The sequence below is a fragment of the Phyllobates terribilis genome, unplaced genomic scaffold (genome assembly GCF_046119375.1).
Source record: "Phyllobates terribilis strain yellow unplaced genomic scaffold, ASM4611937v1 Scaffold_4__5_contigs__length_816908805, whole genome shotgun sequence".
In the NCBI taxonomy this organism is placed as follows: domain Eukaryota; kingdom Metazoa; phylum Chordata; class Amphibia; order Anura; family Dendrobatidae; genus Phyllobates; species Phyllobates terribilis.
The window spans coordinates 679,320,234-679,343,867 of record NW_027362764.1 but is presented as its reverse complement, the minus strand read 5'-3'; the positions used below and the strand labels follow the sequence as shown (position 1 = coordinate 679,343,867).

General features: G+C 43.6%; 9 pseudogenes; all 9 read right to left on the bottom strand.

The window, feature by feature from the left end:
• Positions 1-4,983: 4,983 nt before the first annotated feature.
• LOC141268196 (5S ribosomal RNA) lies at positions 4,984-5,103 on the bottom strand (annotated as a pseudogene).
• A 620-nt stretch (positions 5,104-5,723) lies between these two features.
• Positions 5,724-5,832, bottom strand: LOC141268522 (5S ribosomal RNA; annotated as a pseudogene).
• Positions 5,833-6,764: 932 nt separating this feature from the next.
• Positions 6,765-6,883, bottom strand: LOC141268916 (5S ribosomal RNA; annotated as a pseudogene).
• A 942-nt stretch (positions 6,884-7,825) lies between these two features.
• On the bottom strand, positions 7,826-7,945 carry LOC141268705 (5S ribosomal RNA; annotated as a pseudogene).
• Positions 7,946-8,566: 621 nt separating this feature from the next.
• Positions 8,567-8,685, bottom strand: LOC141269007 (5S ribosomal RNA; annotated as a pseudogene).
• Positions 8,686-12,894: 4,209 nt separating this feature from the next.
• LOC141269219 (5S ribosomal RNA) lies at positions 12,895-13,025 on the bottom strand (annotated as a pseudogene).
• Positions 13,026-13,967: 942 nt separating this feature from the next.
• On the bottom strand, positions 13,968-14,087 carry LOC141268037 (5S ribosomal RNA; annotated as a pseudogene).
• Positions 14,088-14,706: 619 nt separating this feature from the next.
• Positions 14,707-14,825, bottom strand: LOC141267496 (5S ribosomal RNA; annotated as a pseudogene).
• A 942-nt stretch (positions 14,826-15,767) lies between these two features.
• On the bottom strand, positions 15,768-15,887 carry LOC141267481 (5S ribosomal RNA; annotated as a pseudogene).
• Positions 15,888-23,634: the final 7,747 nt, after the last annotated feature.

Sequence of the window (23,634 nt, the reverse complement as noted above, 5' to 3'; positions counted from 1 at the left end):
GGTCACTTGCCGTGACCATCTGCCCGTTCACCCAGAGACTGCCCCGGTCACTTGCCGTGACCATCTGCCCGTTCACCCAGAGACTGCCCCGGTCACTTGCCGTGACCATCTGCCCGTTCATCCAGAGACTGCCCCGGTCACTTGCCATGACCTCCTGCCCGTTCTTCTAGAGACTGTCCCGGTCACCTGCTGTGACTGCCTGCCTGGTCGCCACCCGCTCCCTTACAAGGACCGCCCCCTTGTATAGTAGCTCAGAGGTTCCGCCTCCCAGACCCGTTACAAAGGCTAACCCAAGGACAACAAGGAAGGAGCTCCGGGAAGATCTCATGGCAGTGGGGACATTGGTTTCAGTCAATACCATAAGTAACGTACTCCACCGCAATGGTCTCCGTTCCAGACGAGCCCGTAAGGTACCTTTACTTTCAAAGCGTCATGTCAAGGCTCGTTTACAGTTTGCTCATGATCACTTGGAGGACTCTGAGACAGACTGGTTCAAGGTTCTATGGTCTGATGAGACCAAGATCGAGATCTTTGGTGCCAACCACACACGTGACGTTTGGAGACTGGATGGCACTGCATACGACCCCAAGAATACCATCCATACAGTCAAGCATGGTGGTGGCAGCATCATGCTGTGGGGCTGTTTCTCTGCCAAGGGGCCTGGCCATCTGGTCCGCATCCATGGTAAGATGGATAGCACGGCCTACCTGGAGATTTTGGCCAAGAACCTCCGCTCCTCCATCAAGGATCTTAAGATGGGTCGTAATTTCATCTTCCAACAAGACAACGACCCAAAGCACACAGCCAAGAAATCCAAGGCCTGGTTCAAGAGGGAAAAAGTCAAGGTGTTGGAGTGGCCTAGTCAGTCTCCTGACCTTAACCCAATTGAAAACTTGTGGAAGGAGCTCAAGAATAAAGTCCACATGAGACACCCAAAGAACCTAGATAACTTGGAGAAGATCTGCATGGAGGAGTGGGCCAAGATAACTCCACAGACGTGTGCCGGCCTTATCAGGTCTTATAAAAGACGATTATTAGCTGTAATTGCAAACAAGGGTTATTCCACAAAATATTAAACATAGGGGTTGAATAATAATTGACCCAGACTTTTATGTTTAAAATTTAATAAAATTCAACTGAGCAACATAACTTTTTGGTTTGTAAGATTTATGCTTCTGTTCATAAAACCTACTCTCGTTTGCAGTTTGAAGGCTCTAACTTATGTGCATCTTATCAAACCAGCTAAATCTGCAGGGGGTTGAATACTACTTGTAGGCACTGTATCTACATATATATATTTCTATATTTCTTTAATAATTATTATTTCTTGATTTAACTAATAGTGGATAAGGGCAACCACACATCAAAATGGTTTACAAAGCAAATTTATATTTAGAATAATTTTCCACATGATAATATTCTTGAATAACTATAATATTATTTTTAATGGTTACCTAAATAGGTACACACCTCTCTTTTGTCAAATCTATGCTACTCATCGATATGAAAATTATGCACAATATTTCTAGAAGAATAATTATTTTTAATTTGGTTCTGATATATACATAAATTTTATAAAATAATATTTTTGGTATTAAGGGGGAAAATGTGTTTTTGATCCTGATTACATAATCACTTTTGATCAATACTTATTTTCCACACATTTTAATAAAGAAGAAATAATAATAAGGTACTATGGTATAATTAAGAAGGGTATTACATGCAAAGTTGCATAATTTAATATTTTTTGGTGGTACAAGGTTATGACAAATATGAAATCATCCAGATAATGGAGATATAAGGGTATTTTTTATGGAGAATATAATTACTCTGCATTTGTCATTAAAATTTAAAGGTCTTATTTTTATTTTTATTCTTATTTTTACTCTTAATTTTATTTTTCATTTTTAAAATTTTATTCTTTATATTTCTTATTTTTCTATTTTTTCATTTTTTAATTCTCATTTGATTTTATTTCAGTTCAATATCTCAATTGAGAAAACACATTAATATTTAATAAAGTAATGTCTAATACAAGAGTATTGCTTCATTAAATATATATTGCTAAGGAAAAAAATGTTTACATTTTCTGAGTAAACACAACAATTCATTCATTCATTTATTCATTCATTCATTCATTCATATATTCATATATTTATTCATTTTGGTTCAGGAGTATACATTCTTTGATATTATTGGTTTAATAAAGATATAAAAACTTGTTTTTTCAAAATACACTGACACCTATGGGTTGGAAAAGGTAATTACACCTATGACATAAAAATGTTCTATCATATGGAGAACTTGATTGATAATGAATTATTATCTATTATTGTTTATTATTCCAAACATAATTTATTTTAATATTTTGATAATAATTAGATGGATATTACTGATTGCTATGGTACGCTGTGATATTATAGGTTAGGAAAAACTGCCAGATTTGGTATCAGATTAGGGAATGAAGACTTCAATCAAGACATCGCAATTATGAATTCTATCTTAATAAAGACTTTTAATTTTTATAAATCAAAGAGATTCTCAAAAGTTACAAGAAGAAGCAAGTGATATCCGGACGTCTCAGAAGGTAACAGGTGTGAATGCTGAGTGTTATAATAGACTGTGTCCATTACATACAATACAATTCACACCACTGATCACCAGGACGGCAGAGGACGATGATCCTATATGTACTGTTTTGTGTTTAAGCTTCATCACGTTCCAGTGGTTTCTTATCACCTGCAACGCTTCAATGAAAGCTGGTGAACAGGTAATACCTGGCATATGTGTCCTGTATATAAAGGACTGAGTACTGGTTATGGTGCTATATAAAGCAGGAAAGTGTCAAGTTAACCCTTGCTTTACTGACCAAAGACGTCACATCTGTTCCAAAAGTGACAAGAGACCAGTGCGGACACACGGAAGATTCCAAAGACGATCCAACGTAAGTCCAGGTGACACTGCACAGATATTAAAGCTACATTTCATCCATGGACTTTGTTTTCTTATTAACTGACACACATGATCTTTCTAATAAAGAGTACAGTTTATGGACTGAACAATAATGAACACAATTATGGACTGTACAATATCTACATGCTGTAATTTATTTCAAAGAAGTTTTCATCTAAAGACTGTGTTATAAAAGAACCAAGAAGAAGACGAGACGACGACCCAATGACATCAGATGATGACGATTGAACCCGCGATTGCTTCAATTTAGATATAGGGAAGTATAATTATACATATTAAATGAATATTAGTCACGGCTTACCATAACATGAATTCACATCATTATATAACAATAATCCGATATTAATACTATTATTACTATTATTATTATTATTATGGAAATTTAATGATATTGCCAAGGAAGAAGGAAAGAAAAAATGATTGATGAATGTATCTTCTTTTGAGAAATTACAGTTAAAGTCCTTTTATTCTCAAAAAAGGGGGAAATGTTAAATGGTTAATTATGGAAATTCATTTGGAATGTTAATCGATAATCATTTTTCTGAGTTCTATGCCTCAGCCATCGTGTCTAGTTGACATGCGCTATTTGTGTGTGCATTTTTGGTTCACTACCATATGTAGAACAGGTGTCCATACGACTGGCTGTAAAAGCCCATGGTGCAGAAAGGGGGGGCTCTCTTGCTCTGCCCACCCCACAAGACACAGAATCTTCATGCTGAGAAGCAGATGACATGTAGGCCTGGACACATGCTGGACAAAAACATGATTTACCAGCCAGGATCCAAGGAAAGATGGGTGAATCTCAACAATTAAGCTAATTATATACAAATGGACAATTACTTTATAACTAATTATTGTATGTACCTGCTGCAATCTGATTCTTTTTAATGGACAATCCAAGAATAAATAGATACATTTTTTTATAAGAATATCGTGATATTGATACATTGAGAAGTCCTCAGTAGAAAAAATAATACAGGAAGAGTATTATTTTACAGTCTCCCATCCAAGTACTAACCAGGCCCGACCCTGCTTAGCTTCCGAGATCAGATGAGATCGGGCGTTTTCAGGGTGGTGTGGCCATAGGCAGAGACAAGCCTCTCACTTGCTGCTTTTCTACTTTGACGTCTGGCTGCCGGCTGCCCTTTCCAGTGCTCAGCAAGACCAGGTCCTTTTGTGCTTTCCCTTCTCTTCAATTTTTTTGCTGGCTTCCTTAAAAGGTCTTGTAGACACAACGCCCCACTCAGAGCCGCTGAGCTCACTGATCGGCTGCAGCGCTGACGACGGAACGTCAGCTTCACGGCCAATGCCACAGGCCGGGAGCAGAGGCGAGACTCACCGGTAGACCTGGGTAGGGTGAGTAGAGCGCGGTTAGTTGCTTTCTAATAGGCTGCAGCCGGGGATTAACTTTTAATGAAAGGGAACAATCCCTTTGACTGTCTGCAGCGCGCCACACCTAGGAAGCGCACTCTCACACACAAGCCAGCATGCACACGTGCTCGCACGTGACAACACCCCCTATCTGCCCCTACAACCTCTCCGTCACCATGCATCAGACTCTCCTGCCTGTTTTATGATTTCAGGGCCCTATCAGGAATCACCTCCTCCTCTCCCCAATTTCTTCCTTGCCTTCCTTGCACTGAGGTTAGCTCTTTGTCAGCCGTCTGGCTTGGTTACACAAGCTTCTTTGCAGAGAAACATGTTACTTCTGCTGGCCCTCGCTAGGCGACCGGCATCCAAACCTTCCCTGGGCACCTGCTGAATGCCTGGCCCCTTCACGGCCCCGGGTGCTTTTAACGCCATCATTTCCACCCGGCGAGCTGCGGAGTCAATAAGCACTCCTAGCCATGACAAGGAGCTCAGTGTCAAGACTGCGTGGTAGCGTACTTAGCTGCCAACTGGCTCAGAGGCCTTGGGGCTTCCATCATCTAAGTTGCTTAAGGTCGGTGTCCGGCAAGGCGCCGTTCCATGCTAGCCGAGCTGGGCAGTAGGGCAAAACGTCATCAAAATGGTCTACAGCACCCGGTGTTCCCAGGAGGTCTCCCATCCAAGTACTGTCCAAGCCCAGCTCTGCTTTGCTTCCAAGATCAGACAAGATTGGGCGTATCCAAGGTGGTATGGCCAGTAGACGCTGCTCGATCCATTGCCCGGCCAGCCTTTCTCAGGATCGCTTGATGGCGAGCAATCTGGCCGTGACGGGGCGGGCTCCGAAGGCTCCATGCAAAGTCTGTGCCGTCCCTACAGGTGTGGTTTGTTTAGCAGTGATTCACCCGCCGCATCAGTTGTCTTCAAAAATGTCTCAGCGCAGGGTCTCCTGCAGGCTAAACCCTTCATCGCGGTAATGTGACAGAAAGAGCAAGCTGGACCCGTAACTTGGTGGCGGAGCGAGACGTCCAGGGTGAATGAAGGAAGAGGGTGAGATGGTTGCCAGTGACTTTGAGCTGCTCTTCATGGGGGAGGGTCGTGTTGCCTGCAAAAGTCTTCTGCTTGGGGTTACCGGTTGTTGCCTCCAGCCACCCGGGAGACGCTGGTCCTGGTGAAAAGGAGCCTAGTATTAAAAGTAAATAAGCAAAAATGCTGGAGGCCCACGGTGATCAGAAGGATGCTGGTATTTTGCAGAGATGAAATAGCGCAAGAGAGAAAGCAAATGAAAAAAAGAAAAGAGAACGAATGTGTGCACTTGTGAAAGGGAATGGAAAAAAGGCATAGAAGAGAGCGCCCCCTGCTGGTGGAAGGAAGGAAAAAGCAAAAGCCTACAGCACCTGGTATTCCCAGGAGGTCTCCCATCCAAGTACTAACCAGGCCCAACACTGCTTAGCTTCTGAGATCAGATGTGTTCAGGATGGTGTAGCCGTAGGCATCACAAGCCTCTCTCTTGCTGCTTTTCTACTTTGAAGTCTGGCTGCCGGCTGCCCTTTCCAGTGCTCAGCAAGACCAGGTCCTTTTGAGCTTTCCCTTCTCTTCAATTTTTTTGCTGGCTTCCTTAAAAGGTCTTGTAGACACAACGCCCCACTCAGAGCCGCTGAGCTCACTGATCGGCTGCAGCGCTGTCGACGGAACGTCGGCTTCACGGCCAATGCCACAGGCCGGGAGCAGAGGCGAGACTCACCGGTAGACCCGGGTAGGGTGAGTAGAGCACGGTTAGTTGCTTTCTAATAGCCTGCAGCCGGGGATTAACTTTTAATGAAAGGGAACAATCCCTTTGACTGTCTGCAGCGCGCCACACCTAGAAAGCGCACTCTCACACACAAGCCAGCATGCACACGTGCTCGCACGTGACAACACCCCCTATCTGCCTCTACAACCTCTCTGTCACCATGCGTCAGACTCTCCTGCCTGTTTTATGATTTCAGGGCCCTAGCAGGAATCACCCCCACCCACCCCAATTCCTTCCGCACCTTCCTTGCACTGAGGTTAGCTCTTTGTCAGCCGTCTGGCTTGGTTACACAAGCTTCTTTGCAGAGAAACATGTTACTTCTGCTGGCCCTCGCTAGGCGGCCGGCATCCAAAACCTTCCCTGGGCACCTGCTGTAAGCCTGGCCCCTTCACGGCCCCGGGTGCTTTTAACGCCATCATTTCCACACGGCGAGCTGCGCAGTCAATAAGCACTCCTAGCCGTGGCAAGGAGCTCGGTGTCAGGCATGCGTGAAGGCAGCGGGGTAGCGTACTTAGCTGCCAACTGGCTCAGAGGCCTTGGGGCTTCCATAATCTAAGTTACTTAAGGTCGGTGTCCGGCAAGGCGCCATTCCATGCTAGCCGAGCTGGGCAGTAGGGCAAAACGTCATCAAAATGGTCTGCAGCACCCGGTGTTCCCAGGAGGTCTCGCATCCAAGTACTAACCAGTCCTGACCCTGCTTAGCTTCCAAGTTCAGACGAGATCGGGCGTGTTCAGGGTGGTGTGGCCGTAGGCAGAGGCAAGCCTCTCACTTGCTGCTTTTCTACTTTGACGTCTGGCTGCCGGCTGCCCTTTCCAGTGCTCAGCAAGACCAGGTCCTTTTGTGCTTTCCCTTCTCTTCAATTTTTTTGCTGGCTTCCTTAAAAGGTCTTGTAGACACAATGCCCCACTCAGAGCCGCTGAGCTCACTGATCGGCTGCAGCGCTGTCGACGGAACGTCAGCTTCACGGCCAATGCCACAGGCCGGGAGCAGAGGCGAGACTCACCGGTAGACCCGGGTAGGGTGAGTAGAGCGCGGTTAGTTGCTTTCTAATAGCCTGCAGCCGGGGATTAACTTTTAATGAAAGGGAACAATCCCTTTGACTGTCTGCAGCGCGCCACACCTAGGAAGCGCACTCTCACACACAAGCCAGCATGCACACGTGCTCGCAAGTGACAACACCCCCTATCTTCCCCTACAACCTCTCCGTCACCATGCGTCAGACTCTCCTGCCTGTGTTATGATTTCAGGGCTCTAGCAGGAATCACCCCCCCCCTCCCCAATTCCTTCTGCACCTTCCTTGCCCTCCTTGCACTGAGGTTAGCTCTTTGTCAGCCGTCTGGCTTGGTTACACAAGCTTCTTTGCAGAGAAACATCTTACTTCTGTTGGCCCTCGCTAGGCGGCCGGCATCCAAAACCTTCCCTGGGCACCTGCTGAAAGCCTGGCCCCTTCACGGCCCCAGGTGCTTTTAACGCCATCATTTCCACACGGCGAGCTGCGGAGTCAATAAACACTCCTAGCCGTGGCAAGGAGCTCGGTGTCAGGCCTGCGTGAAGGCGGCGGGGTAGTGTACTTAGCTGCCAACTAGCTCAGAGGCCTTGGGGCTTCCATCATCTAAGTTACTTAAGGTCGGTGTCCGGCAAGGCGCCGTTCCATGCTAGCCGAGCTGGGCAGTAGGGCAAAACGTCATCAAAATGGTCTACAGCACCCAGTGTTCCCAGGAGGTCTCCCATCCAAGTACTGTCTGAGCCCAGCACTGCTTTGCTTTCGAGATCAGACAAGATCGGGCGTATCCAAGGTGGTATGGCCAGTAGACGCTGCTCAATCCATCGCCCGGCCAGCCTTTCTCAGGATCGCTTGGTGGCGAGCAATCTGGCCGTGACGGGGCGGGCTCCGAAGGGTCCATGCAAAGGGTGTGCCGTCCCTACAGGTGTGGTTTATTTAGCAGTGATTTACCCGCCGCATCAGGTGTCTTCAAAAATGTCTCGGCGCAGGGTCTCCTGTAGGCTAAACCCTTCATCGCGGTAATGTGACAGAAAGAGCAAGCTGGACCCGTAACTTGGGGGCGGAGCGAGACGTCCAGGGGTGAATGAAGGAAGAGGGTGAGATGGTTGCCAGTGACTTTGAGCTGTTCTTCTAGGGGGAGGGTCGTGTTGCCTGCAAAGGTCTTCTGCTTGGGGTTACCGGTGGTTGCCTCCAGCCACGCGGGAGACGCTGGTCCTGGTGAAAAGGAGCCTAGTATTAAAAGTAAAGAAGCAACAATGCTGGAGGCCCACGGTGATCAGAAGGATGCTGGTATTTTGCAGAGATTAAATAGCGCAAGAGAGAAATCAAATGAAAAAAAGAAAAGAGAATGAATGTGTGCACTTGTGAAAGGGAATGGAAAAAAGGCATAGAAGAGAGTGCCCCCTTCTGGTGGAAGGAAGGAAAAAGCAAAAGGCTACAGCAACTGGTATTCCCAGGCGGTCTCCCACCCAAGATTTAACCAGGCCCAACCCTGCTTAGCTTCCGAGATCAGACGAGATCGTGTGTGTTCAGGGTGGTGTGGCCGTAGGCAGAGACAAGGTTCTCACTTGCTGCTTTTCTACTTTGAAGTCTGGCTGCCGGCTGCCCTTTCCAGTGATCAGCAAGACCAGGTCTTTTTGTGCTTTTCCTTCTCTTCAATTTTTTTACTGGCTTCCTTAAAAGGTCTTGTAGACAGAAGGCCCCACTCAGAGCCACTGAGCTCACTGATCGGCTGCAGCGCTGTCGACGGAACGTCAGCTTCACGGCCAATGCCACAGGCCGGGAGCAGAGGCGAGACTCACCGGTAGACCCGGGTAGGGTGAGTAGAGCGCGGTTAGTTGCTTTCTAATAGCCTGCAGCCGGGGATTAACTTTTAATGAAAGGGAACAATCCCTTTGACTGTCTGCAGCGCGCCACACCTAGGAAGCGCACTCTCACACACAAGCCAGCATGCACACGTGCTCGCACGTGACAACACCCCCTATCTGCCCCTACAACCTCTAAGTCACCATGCGTCAGACCCTCCTGCCTGTTTTATGATTTCAGGGCCCTAGCAGGAATCACCCCCCCCCCCAATTCCTTCCTTGCCTTCCTTGCACTGAGGTTAGCTCTTTGTCAGCCGTCTGCCTTGGCTACACACGCTTCTTTGCAGAGAAAAATCTTACTTCTGCTGGCCCTCGCTAGGCGGCCGGCATCCAAAACCTTCCCTGGGCACCTGCTGTAAGCCTGGCCCCTTCACGGCCCCGGGTGCTTTTAACGCCATCATTTCCACACGGCGAGCTGCGGTGTCAATAGGCACTCCTAGCCGTGGCAAGGAGCTCGGTGTCAGGCCTGCGTGAAGGGCGGCGGGGTAGCGTACTTAGCTGCCAACTGGCTCAGAGGCCTTGGGGCTTCCATCATCTAAGTTACTTAACACTAGGACTACTGGACTCGTGACCCCACCTAGAACTACTGAAAGTAGTCATTTTGACTCCTTGCTTGTTTTCGTTTATTTTTAGAGTTTCATTTGTGGTTATTTATTAATAATTATATTTTTTGTAATGTATTATTATTGTGAGATCCAACAGTAATGCTTTTGATTGTTTTTTTTCTGCTTTTCTTATTTTTCTACAGAAAATAACAATAATTATAATTGACGTTTTTCAAACATTTTTTTTTATTCAAGTGCACACATATAAACAACAACTGAAGAACAAAAAGCAGAGAAAATGTAGGTGGAGGAGCATAAAAATGAAAATATGGCGCAGAATTCACCTTCTAAACATTTGGTGTTTCGCATTTTAGGCATTGCCTTTGATTTATGGCAGTACATTGCCCACATAAAGACTTACCACAAGTCTTACAATTTCCGACAAATCTATTTTTCTTGCACTTTTCTTTGATCTGGCAAAATTTTGTTTGAACCATCACTTCTGAGCATGTAGAAACTTGGGACGTGGAACCCTTTTCCCTATCTGTGACATAAGGACCACTCAACTCTCTCACAAGCGTTTGCAAAAATGCCTTGCGTGACATTTTTTGGTGGGTAATCTCCTTGAATATTATCCATGCATTTATACCCGCAAAGTCTAAGGCATTTTCAAATGCATGAACAGGCCATCTCCTTGTGCATGTTCGTGTGGTATATTTTCGTGCCATCTGATCCACTACATCTACTCCATATTTTGTTTCATTGTAAAACTTTACCGTTTCTGGAGTTTTTTTAGCGGAATCAGACGCAACAACAACATCTGGATGGACGGAACTCAAAATGACAACATTTTTGTTGGGCTTTCCTTGATCTACTGTAAGTGTAAAATTGTCTTCATTTCTAAACACTTTAGTGTTGTACAATTCCTCTTTCATGGATTTTATTTCTTTAGGCACTTCTCGCCTTATCTTGTTCAGTGTTCCCACGATGGTTGTTCCTTTGCTTTTTAGCTATTTAGCTAATTTTACTGAAGTAAAATAATTATCGGTTGTAACATTGCGACCTTTTTTCAAAAACGGGTCCAATAACTTCATTACCACATGGTCAGCTAAACGGTCCTCAGCACGGCGTGTGTCATCTTTGCCTAGATAAGGGAAGCCATTTGCCAGATATTTGCTCCTCTTATCAACAGCTAGCCAATATTTGTGGCCATATTTATCTGGTTTGGAAGGCATGTACTGCGTGAATGGACACCTAGTTTTGCTTGGGAAAAGTTGCTCATCCACCGTTATGTATGGGCCAGGTTTGTAACACGCAATACAATTTTCAATAAACCTGTCCCACACAGTAGAAAATAGAGCAAACTTGTCCGTTTGCAGTCTCTCCGATCGAGTAGATATCTCATCAAATCTGAGAAACCTCATAATTTCAACAAAGCGGTCCCTAGACATTGTCGCTTTGCAAAACGGTATTCCCCAGTCATTACACCAAATACTGCTAATCGAGTGACGGTTCGTGCCAGATATTCCACGAGCATAGAATATCGCAATGAATGCATCTAGCTCCTCATCAGATAGAGTAAACTGTAAATTATTGTTCCTGCATGCTTCTGCAAGCGTACAGTTCTTTATATGTGTCAATATATATGAATCAAAAAATAAACGCCATGCGCTCAAAGGACTATCGATAATGATATTTCTTCTGGCGTATCCTGTAGGGCCAGGTGCTTCTCGAAGAATATTTTGGCTGTCACGCCTACCAGGCAAGTGTTCTCCAATTTCAACAGGTTTCCATTGAATACCATCCGCTGAAACTAGTATTCCTTCAGATTCGCCTTCTCTGGTGTTTGTTGTTGCATTACCTTCGCCGCCATCGTTATCTGTTGTTCTCTCATTTCTGGGACATTTTGCTGATTTTTTCTGTCCACAACCAGGAGGATGGTCACGAGGCAACATAACTGCATGAGCCCGATCCCCAGTTGTTGTGCTTGGAATATCTGTAAAAAAGTTGATGAATATTTAGAATTTTTGTTTTGTAAGGGTCCGTGCACACTGGCTGGATTAGCGGCGGAATATCCGACCGGATATTCTCACCACAATCCGGCCCGTACCTGCCCGCTCAGGTACAGAGCGGAGTTTCATACCTGAAGCTCCGCTCCGAACCCCGGGCTGGAGCCGCTGTCTGGGACGGAGCCGTGCTCGCGCGTAAGCAAGCGCTGCTCTGTCCCTGACAGCGGCTCCAGCCCGGGGTTCGGAGCGGAGCTTCAGCCATGAGCGGGCAGGTACGGCCTGTATTGCGGCAAGAATATCCAGATGGCTATTCAGCCAGAATTCTGCTAGTGTGCACAGGCCCTAACTCAGTGTGTGGAAGAACAAATAAATACACATAACTACTTACCTTCTGGATTTGTTCCTTCTGAGTCTTCAGATTCACTTGCTATGTTCTGAGGAATGAAATCTTCATCACTGTCAGAATCAAATACTTGTTCCTGCAATTCGGATTCCGATTCATCCTCCGGTATGGATTGCAAAGTAGCCAGAATATCCTGAGGCTTTATCAAACGTCTTCTCTCCATATTCCTCACAAATTCCATAATTCTATATAGTTCCCTGCTGAAAAATAGAAATGAAATGAAAACTAAAAGAAATAATAACTGTTCTGCCACCTTCAAAAGTAGGTGGGCTGAATCAGTTGACAGACAGCTAAACTATTTCATAACAATTCATACCTGTATGAGTCTTCAGGGCTCGTATGTCTGCGTCTGTTCTCTTTGTCTCTTCAGCTGAACTGAAAGTAAAGTTACTATCCAGAATACTGTCTCCTGCTAGGACCTTAGAAAAACACCACCCTTCATTAGCATAAGATAAGAGCCTAGAGTAAACAAGCTATTTTGTTCAGCATTACACAGTAATACAAGCAGGTAAAACACAAGGAAAATGTGAAAAGTTGACATGTAAATTGAACTACATCTATATGAACATCAGGGTAAATAAGACAGAGTGAAAAAATTATGCACAAAACTTTATAGCAACATTTAGTGACAAAAGGACCTCAAAATATAGTAGGGAGTCAAAATGACTCCCTTCAGTAGTTCTTGGTAAATTTTGAAAAAAACGCGCAAATTTTTCACCAAAATTATTTATTCTCACAAAATCTTTTTTCACATCATATTTGAGGAAAAGTCACCGAGTTTCAAGCCGGAATTCTGAAAAATGTAGTCACAGAAGAGAAATAAAAAACGAAAGGAGTCAAAATGACTCCATCAGTAGTTCTAGTGTTAAGGTCGATGTCCGGCAAGGTGCCGTTCCATGCTAGCCGAGCTGGGCAGTAGGGCAAAACGTCATCAAAATGGTCTACAGCACCCGATGTTCCCAGAAGGTCTCCCATCCAAGTACTAACCAGGCCCAAATCTGCTTAGCTTCCGAGATCAGACGAGATTGGGCATGTTCAGGGGCATGTTCAGGTTGGTGTGGCCATAGGCAGAGACAAGCCTCTCACTTGCTGCTTTTCTACTTTAAAGTCTGGCTGCCGGCTGCCCTTTCCAGTGCTCAGCAAGACCAGGTCCTTTTGTGCTTTCCCTTCTCTTCAATTTTTTTGCTGGCTTCCTTAAAAGGTCTTGCAGACAGAAGACCCCACTCAGAGCCGCTGAGCTCACTGATCGGCTGCAGCGCTGTCGACGGAACGTCGGCTTCACGACCAATGCTACAGGCCGGGAGCAGAGGCGAGACTCACCGGTAGACCCGGGTAGGGTGAGTAGAGCGCGGTTAGTTGCTTTCTAATAGCCTGCAGCCGGGGATTAAATTTTAATGAAAGGGAACAATCCCTTTGACTGTCTGCAGCGCGCCACACCTAGGAAGCGCACTCTCACACACAAGCCAGCATGCACACGTGCTCGCACGTGACAACACCCCCTATCTGCCCCTACAACCTCTCCGTCACCATGCGTCAGACTCTCCTGCCTGTTTTATGATTTCAGGGCCCTAGCAGGAATCACCCCCCCCCTCCCCAATTCCTTCCGCACCTTCCTTGCCTTCCTTGCACTGAGGTTAGCTCTTTGTCAGCCGTCTGGCTTGGTTACACAAGCTTCTTTGCAGAGAAACATGTTACTTCTGCAGGCCCTCGCTAGGCGGCCGGCATCCAAAACCTTCCCTGGGCACCTGCTGAAAGCCTGGCCACTTCACGGCCCCGGGTGCTTTTAACGCCATCATTTCCACATGGCGAGCTGCGGAGTCAATAAGCACTCCTAGCCGTTACAAGGAGCTCGGTGTCAGGCCTGCGTGAAGGCGGCGGGGTATCGTACTTAGCTGCCAACTGGCTCAGAGGCCTTGAGGCTTCCATCATCTAAGTTACTTAAGGTCGGTGTCCGGCAAGGCGCCATTCCATGCTAGCCGAGCTGGGAAGTAGGGCAAAACGTCATCAAAATGGTCTAAAGCACCTGGTATTCCCAGGAGGTATCCCATCCAAGTACTGTTCGAGCCCAGCCCTGCTTTGCTTCCGAGATCAGACGAGATCAGGCGCATCCAAGGTGGTATGGCCAGTAGACGCTGCTCGATCCATCGCCCAGCCAGCCTTTCTCAGGATCGCTTGGTGGCGAGCAATCTGGCCGTGACGGGGCGGGCTCCGAAGGGTCCATGCAAAGGCTGTGCCGTCCCTACAGGTGTGGTTTGTTTAGCAGTGATTTACCCGCCGCATCAGGTGTCTTCAAAAATGGCTCGGCGCAGGGTCTCCTGCAGGCTAAACCCTTCATTGCGGTAATGTGACAGAAAGAGCAAGCTGGACCCGTAACTTGGGGGCGGAGCGAGACGTCCAGGGGTGAATGAAGGAAGAGGGTGAGATGGTTGCCAGTGACTTTGAGCTGCTCTTCAGGGGGGAGGGTCGTGTTGCCTGCAAAGGTCTTCTGCTTGGGGTTACCGGTGGTTGCCTCCAGCCACCCGGGAGACGCTGGTCCTGGTGAAAAGGAGCCTAGTATTAAAAGTAAATAAGCAACAATGCTGGAGGCCCACGGTGATCAGAAGGATGCTGGTATTTTGCAGAGATGAAATAGCGAAAGAGAAAGCAAATGAAAAAAAGAAAAGAGAATGAATGTGTGCACTTGTGAAAGGGAATGGAAAAAAGGCATAGAAGAGAGTGCCCCCTGCTGGTGGAAGGAAGGAACAAGCAAAAGCCTACAGCACCTGGTATTCCCAGGTAGTCTCCCATCCAAGTACTAACCAGGCCCAAATCTGCTTAGCTTCTGAGATCAGACGAGATTAAGCGTGTTCAGGCTGGTGTGGCAGTAGGCAGAGATAAGCTTCTCACTTGCTGCTTTTCTACTTTGAAGTCCGGCTGCCGGCTGCCCTTTCCAGTGCTCAGCAAGACCAGGTCCTTTTGTGCTTTCCCTTCTCTTCAATTTTTTTGCTGGCTTCCTTAAAAGGTCTTGTAGACAGAAGGCCCCACTCAGAGCCGCTGAGCTCACTGATCGGCTGCAGCACTGTCGACGGAACGTCAGCTTCGCGGCCAATGCCACAGGCCGGGAGCAGAGGCGAGACTCACCGGTAGACCCGGGTAGGGTGTTTAGAGCGCGGTTAGTTGCTTTCTAATAGCCTGCAGCCGGGGATTAACTTTTAATGAAAGGGAACAATCCCTTTGACTGTCTGCAGCGCGCCACACCTAGGAAGCGCACTCTCACACACAAGCCAGCATGCACACGTGCTCGCACGTGACAACACCCCCTATCTGACCCTACAACCTCTCCGTCACCATGCGTCAGACTCTTCTGCCTGTTTTATGATTTCAGGGCCCTAGCAGGAATCACCCCCCCCTCCCCAATTCCTTCCGCACCTTCCTTGCCTTCCTTGCACTGAGGTTAGCTCTTTGTCAGCCGTCTGGCTTGGTTACACAAGATTCTTTGCAGAGAAACATGTTACTTCTGCTGGCCCTCGCTAGGCGGCCGGCATCCAAAACCTTCCCTGGGCACCTGCTGAAAGCTTGGCCCCTTCACGGCCCCGGGTGCTCTTAACGCCATTATTTCCACATGGCGAGCTGCGGAGTCAATAAGCACTCCTAGCCGTGGTAAGGAGCTCGGTGTCAGGCCTGTGTGAAGGGCGGCGGGGTAGCGTACTTAGCTGCCAACTGGCTCAGAGGCCTTGGGGCTTCCATCATCTAAGTTAGTTAAGGTCAGTGTCCGGCAAGGCGCCGTTCCATGCTAGCCGAGCTGGGCAGTAGGGCAAAACGTCATCAAAATGGTCTACAGCACCCGGTATTCCCAGGAGGTCTCCCATTAAAGTACTGTCCGAGCCCAGCCCTGATTTGCTTCCGAGATCAGACGAGATCGGGCGTATCCAAGGTGGTATGGCCAGTAGACGCTGCTCGATCCATCGCCCGGCCAGCCTTTCTCAGGATCGCTTGTTGGTGAGCAATCTGGCCGTGACGGGGCGGGCTCCGAAGGGTCCATGCAAAGGCTGTGCCGTCCCTACAGGTGTGGTTTGTTTAGCAGTGATTCACCCGCCGCATCAGGTGTCTTCAAAAATGGCTCGGCGCAGGGTCTCCTGCAGGCTAAACCCTTCATCGCGGTAATGTGACAGAAAGAGCAAGCTGGACCCGTAACTTGGGGGCGGAGCGAGACGTCCAGGGGTGAATGAAGGAAGAGGGTGAGATGGTTGCCAGTGACTTTGAGCTGCTCTTCAGGGGAGAGGGTCGTGTTGCCTGCAAAGGTCTTCTGCTTGGGGTTACCGGTGGTTGCCTCCAGCCACCCGGGAGACGCTGGTCCTGGTGAAAAGGAGCCTAGTATTAAAAGTAAAGAAGCAACAATGCTGGAGGCCCACGGTGATTAGAAGGATGCTGGTATTTTGCAGAGATGAAATAGCGCAAGAGAGAAAGCAAATGAAAAAAAGAAAAGAGAATGAATGTGTGCACTTGTGAAAGGGAATGGAAAAAAGGCATAGAAGAGAGTGCCCCCTGCTGGTGGAAGGAAGGAAAAAGCAAAAGCCTACAGCACCTGGCATTCCCAGGCGGTCTCTGTTAAATGGTTAATTATGGAAATTCATTTGGAATGTTAATCGATATTCATTTTTCTGAGTTCTATGCCTCAGCCATCGTGTCTAGTTGACATGCGCAATTTGTGTGTGCATTTTTGGTTCACTACCATATGTAGAACAGGTGTCCATACGACTGGCTCTAAAAGCCCATGATACAGAAAGGGGGGGCTCTCTTGCTTTGCCCACCCCACAAGACACAGAATCTTCATGCTGAGAAGCAGATGACATGTAGGCCTGGACACATGCTGGACAAAGACATGATTTACCAGCCAGGATCCAAGGAAAGATGGGTGAATCTCAACAGTTAAGCTAATTATGGACAAATGGACAATTACTTTATAACTAATTATTGTATGTACCTGCTGCAATCTGATTCTTTTTAATGGACAATCCAAGAATAAATAGATACATTTTTTTATAAGAATATCGTGATATTGATACTTTGAGAAGTCCTCAGTAGAAAAAAATAATACAGGAAGAGTATTATTTTACAATGGTGAGCCAGCCAGTCCTGTTTTTTTGTTTTTTAAATTAAGTAAGTGAATTTCTTCCCTGAACAAGGGGGGAGTCCTGACGAGCTGAACAGCTGTTATTCACGTGTCAGTAAATTCCCTAGTTTGTCACGAGAAGCAGAAAGGACCTACAGACTGAGGAAAGACAGGAAGCAGAGGTACTAACAAGGAACAGAATCACACAGGAAAAAAATCAGACCAACTGAAGACAGGACGTGCTGATAAAGAGAAGCCAAGGAATCTTAAGGTAAGCAAAATATGGATATAATTTCTTGTTTTGCTAAACAAAGTAATATTAATTTCAAAGTTAATGTAGGAGATGACATAGAAGTTTTGTGGCTCAGTTTATACAAAGAATGTGAATAGCAAAATTTACAGTTAACTTCTAAATTGGTAAATAGAGACAAACAGAAATTGAGAAATATTCTACATTTGGTAGATTTTTTTCCTAGTCTTGTGTTAGAGATTTCTAAGCAGGAAAATAGTGTAGAAGTGTCAGACGGTGATACTGATTCTGACTGTAATGTGGAAAATGAACAAGAAGTAAGACACGTGTCTGTAACTGAAGGTGACCTTGGGTCTGACCAAGAGACGGACATACAGAAACCTGACATGGGAGGAGACATGACTGACATACGAGAAACCGATATACTAGGTGATGTGGGAGGAGACGTGAGTGACGTAGGAGGAACGGACGTACAAGAGCCACTAAAAATATCAGAGAATTCTGGAATTACCCAGGCTCAACTCCAAATTAAAATGAGGAAAAATTTGCTGAAATTATACAAAATCATGCCAAAATATGATGTCAAAATCCATGCCTGTAGAAATTCAGAGACATTTGAGAGCTTCTCTGATAAGTTTGATTTATCCAATGAGGAGAGGAATCAATTATTTAAAATATGGATTCCTGTGACATTGTCCAGACGTTTACATTTAATGCCCTGTGAAAATGACTCTCCTAATGGATGGGAAAATGATTCGGACAGATTAAGATATTTGATTTATTGTGTCACAAAGGATTTTCCCAACATAGAAGATCTGCAGAAACTAAGGATTGATAGGAAGGAATGTACATATACATTCATGTCCATATTTGAACGGTTGTACAAAGCTCTCATCAAAAATGGAAAAGTACAACATATGATAACAACTTTTGTACAAAAATTCAAATTCCTAAATTCAGTTTCCCAAGTTATGGCATCACAAAAAAATTCACTATTTGAATGTGCGCAGATGCTGGATTTTGTTAGAAAACATGAGAATCGTGAAAAGAAAATAAATCAAGCTAAATTTATAAAACCAGGAAAGGTAAAATCTTACCAAAAGCCAATATCAAACTCTCCTAGACTGAGTCATCCCCATAGTGAACTCTATCAAATACGCAGAAGATTTCATATATGTTATAAGCCATATCAGCCAGTGCAAAGATCCATCTCTCCACAGAATGAGTTAATTCTCAGTCAGAACTGTGATTCTCTAAAAAGGAAAATGGCTGAAACTGATAGACAGAGACAGGTGAGACGACCAACTCACAGTGACGTCATCGAATGTGGACAGAAGAACAGGCAGTTCTCTGAGGTTTTGAAGGATAGAAAACTGTCTTTCCTAAATAGGGCGTTCCTGGAGATATTTGAGAGAGACAGAAGATTTGGTTTAGGGAGTGGCTAAGGAAAAACTGTAATTATAATGTTGTATCAAAATGTAATACAATGTCTCAATATTTATTTATAATCTTATACAGTAAAGTTGTAGTTACATAGTTTCTAATAGTTCATATATATATACAGTACAGACCAAAAGTTTGGACACACCTTCTCATTTAAAGATTTTTCTGTATTTTCATGACTATGAAAATTGTACATTCACACTGAAGGCATCACAACTATGAATTAACACATGTGGAATTATATACTTAACAAAAAAGTGTGAAACAACTGAAAATATGTCTTATATTCTAGGTTCTTCAAAGTAGCCACCTCTTGCTTTGATGACTGCTTTGCACACTCTTGATGAGCTTCAAGAGGTAGTCACCGGAAATGGTCTTCCAACAATCTTGAAGGAGTTCCCAGAGATGCTTAGCACTTGTTGGCCCTTTTGCCTTCACTCTGCGGTCCAGCTCACCCCAAACCATCTCGATTGGATTCAGGTCTGGTGACTGTGGAGGCCAGGTCATCTGGAGTAGCACCCCATCACTCTCCTTCTTGGTCAAATAGCCCTTACACAGCCCGGAGGTGTGTTTGGGGTCATTGTCCTGTTGAAAAATAAATGATGGTTTAACTAAATGCAAACCGGATGGAATAGCATGCCGCTGCAAGATGCTGTGGTAGCCATGCTGGTTCAGTATGCCTTCAATATTGAATAAATCCCCAACAGTGTCACCAGCAAAGCACCCCCACACCATCACACCTCCTCCTCCATGCTTCACGGTGGGAACCAGGCATGTAGAGTCCATCCGTTCACCTTTTCTGCGTCACACAAAGACACCAACGATCTCAAATTTGGACTCATCAGACCAAAGCACAGATTTCCACTGGTCTAATGTCCATTCCTTGTGTTCTTTAGCCCAAACAAGTCTCTTCTGCTTGTTGCCTGTCCTTAGCAGTGGTTTCCTAGCAGCTATTTTACCATGAAGGCCTGCTGCACAAAGTCTCCTCTTAACAGTAGTTGAAGAGATGTGTCTGCTGCTAGAACTCTGTGTGGCATTGACCTGGTCTCTAATCTGAGCTGCTGTTAACCTGTGATTTCTGAGGCTGGTGACTAGGATAAACTTATCCTCAGAAGCAGAGGAGACTCTTGGTCTTCCTTTCCTGGGGCGGTCCTCATGTGAGCCAGTTTCTTTGTAGCGCTTGATGGTTTTTGCAACTGCACTTGGGGACACTTTCAAAGTTTGCCCAATTTTTCAGATTGACTGACCTTAATTTCTTAATGTAATGATGGCCACTCGTTTTTCTTTACTTAGCTGAATTTTTCTAGCCATAATACAAATTCTAACAGTCTATTCAGTAGGACTATCAGCTGTGTATCCACCAGACTTCTGCACAACACAATTGAAGGTCCCAACCCCATTTATAAGGCAAGAAATCCCACTTATTAAACCTGACAGGGCACACCTGTGAAGTGAAAACCATTTCCGGTGACTACCTCTTGAAGCTCATCAAGAGAATGCCAAGAGTGTGCAAAGCAGTCATCAATGCAAAAGGTGGCTACTTTGAAGAACCTAGAATAGAAGACATATTTTCAGTTGCTTCACACTTTTTTTGTTAAGTATATAATTCCACATGTGTTAATTCATAGTTTTGAACCCTTCAGTGTGAATGTACACTTTTCATAGTCATGAAAATACAGAAAAATCTTTAAATAAGAAGGTGTGTCCAAACTTTTGGTCTGTACTGTATATCTAAAACTTCATATGTGGAATGTTTGAGTTGAACAGATCTGTGAATGTCAGAGTGAAGGTGACAGATGAGTAAATCAGCAGCTGCTAAGTGTGATTGATGTGACAGAGGCCTCGTATGTTTGTATGTTTGAAAAAAAAAAATGTTTCTTTATGTGAAGGTACAAAAATATATTTAATTCTGAGGAAATTATAATACATAATTAGGTATTATCTACATATATATATTTATATATTTCTTTAATAATTATTATTTCTTGATTTAACTAATAGTGGATAAGGGCAACCACACATCAAAATGGTTTACAAAGCAAATTTAAATTTAGAATAATTTTCCACATGATAATATTCTTGAATAACTATAATATTATTTTTAATGGTTACCTAAATAGGTACACACCTCTCTTTTGTCAAATCTATGCTACTCATCGATATGAAATTTATGCACAATATTTCTAGAAGAATAATTATTTTTAATTTGGTTCTGATATATACATAAATGTTATAAAATAATATTTTTTGTATTAAGGGGGAAAATGTGTTTTTGATCCTGATTACATAATCACTTTTGATCAATACTTATTTTCCACACATTTTAATAAAGAAGAAATAATAATAAGGTACTATGGTATAATTAAGAAGGGTATTACATGCAAAGTTGCATAATTTAATATTTTTTGGTGGTACAAAGTTATGACAAATATGAAATCATCCAGATAATGGAGCTATAAGGGTATTTTTTATGGAGAATATAATTACTCTGTATTTGTCATTAAAATTTAAAGGCCTTATTTTTATTTTTATTCTAATTTTTACTCTTAATTTTATTTTTCATTTTTAAAATTTTATTCTTACTTTATACTTCTTATTTTTCTATTTTTTCATTTTTTAATTCTCATTTGATTTTATTTCAGTTCAATATCTCAATTGAGAAAACACATTAATATTTAATAAAGTAATGTCTAATACAAGAGTATTACTTCATTAAATATATATTGCTAAGGAAAAAAATGTTTACATTTTCTGAGTAAACACAACAATTCATTCATTCATTTATTCATTCATTCATTTATTCATACATTCATATATTTATTCATTTTCGTTCAGGAGTATACATTCTTTGATATTATTAGTTTAATAAAGATATAAAAACTTGTTTTTTCAAAATACACTGACACCTATGGGTTGGAAAAGGTAATTACACCTATGACATAAAAATGTTCTATCATATGGAGAACTTGATTGATAATGAATTATTATCTATTATTGTTTATTATTCCAAACATAATTTATTTTAATATTTTGATAATAATTAGATGGATATTACTGATTGCTATGGTACGCTGTGATATTATAGGTTAGGAAAAACTGCCAGATTTGGTATCAGATTAGGGAATGAAGACTTCAATCAAGACATTGCAATTATGAATTCTATCTTAATAAAGACTTTTAATTTTTATAAATCAAAGAGATTCTCAAAAGTTACAAGAAGAAGCAACTGATATCCGGACGTCTCAGAAGGTAACAGGTGTGAATGCTGAGTGTTATAATAGACTGTGTCCATTACATACAATACAATTCACACCACTGATCACCAGGACGGCAGAGGACGATGATCCTATATGTACTGTGTTGTATTCAAGTTTCATCACCTTCCAGTGGTTTCTTATCACCTGCAACGCTTCAATGAAAGCTGGTGAACAGGTAATACCTGGCATATGTGTCCTGTATATAAAGGACCGAGTACTGGTTATGGTGCTATATAAAGCAGGAAAGTGTCAAGTTAACCCTTGCTTTACTGACCAAAGACGTCACATCTGTTCCAAAAGTGACACGAGACCAGTGCGGACACATGGAAGATTCCAAAGACGATCCAACGTAAGTCCAGGTGACACTGCACAGATATTAAAGCTACATTTCATCCATGGACTTTGTTTTCTTATCAACTGACACACATGATCTTTCTAATAAAGAGTACAGTTTATGGACTGAACAATAATGAACACAATTATGGACTGTACAATATCTACATGCTGTAATTTATTTCAAAGGAGTTTTCATCTAAAGACTGTGTTATAAAAGAACCAAGAAGAAGATGAGACGACGACCCGATGACATCAGATGATGACGATTGAACCCGCAATTGCTTCAATTTAGATATAGGGAAGTATAATTATACATATTAAATGAATATTAGTCACGGCTTACCATAACATGAATTCACATCATTATATAACAATAATCCGATATTGATACTATAATTACTATTATTATTATTATGGAAATTTAATGATATTGCCAAGGAAGAAGGAAAGAAAAAATGATTGATGAATGTATCTTCTTTTGAGATTTTTCAGTTAAAGTCCTTTTATTCTCAAAAAAGGGGGAAATGTTAAATGGTTAATTATGGAAATTCATTTGGAATGTTAATCGATAATCATTTTTCTGAGTTCTATGCCTCAGCCATCGTGTCTAGTTGACATGCGCTATTTGTGTGTGTATTTTTGGTTCACTACCATATGTAGAACAGGTGTCCATGCGACTGGCTATAAAAGCCCATGGTACAGAAAGGGGGGGCTCTATTGCTCTGCCCACCCCACAAGACACAGAATCTTCATGCTGAGAAGCAGATGACATGTAGGCCTGGACACATGCTGGACAAAGACATAATTTACCAGCCAGGATCCAAGGAAAGATGGGTGAATCTCAACAATTAAGGTAATTATGGACAAATGGACAATTACTTTATAACTAATTATTGTATATACCTGCTGCAATCTGATTCTTTTTAATGGACAATCCAAGAATAAATAGATACATTTTTTTATAAGAATATCGTGATATTGATACTTTGAGAAGTCCTCAGTAGAAAAAAATAATACAGGAAGAGTATTATTTTACAATGGTGAGCCAGCCAGTCCTGTTTTTTTTTTTTTTAAATTAAGTAAGTGAATTTCTTCCATGAACAAGGGGGGAGTCCTGACGAGCTGAACAGCTGTTGTTCACGTGTCAGTAAATTCACTAGTTTGTCACGAGAAGCAGAAAGGACCTACAGACTGAGGAAAGACAGGAAGCAGAGGTACTAACAAGGAACAGAATCACACAGGAAAAGAATCAGACGAACTGAAGACAGGACGTGCTGATAAAGAGAAGCCAAGAAATCTT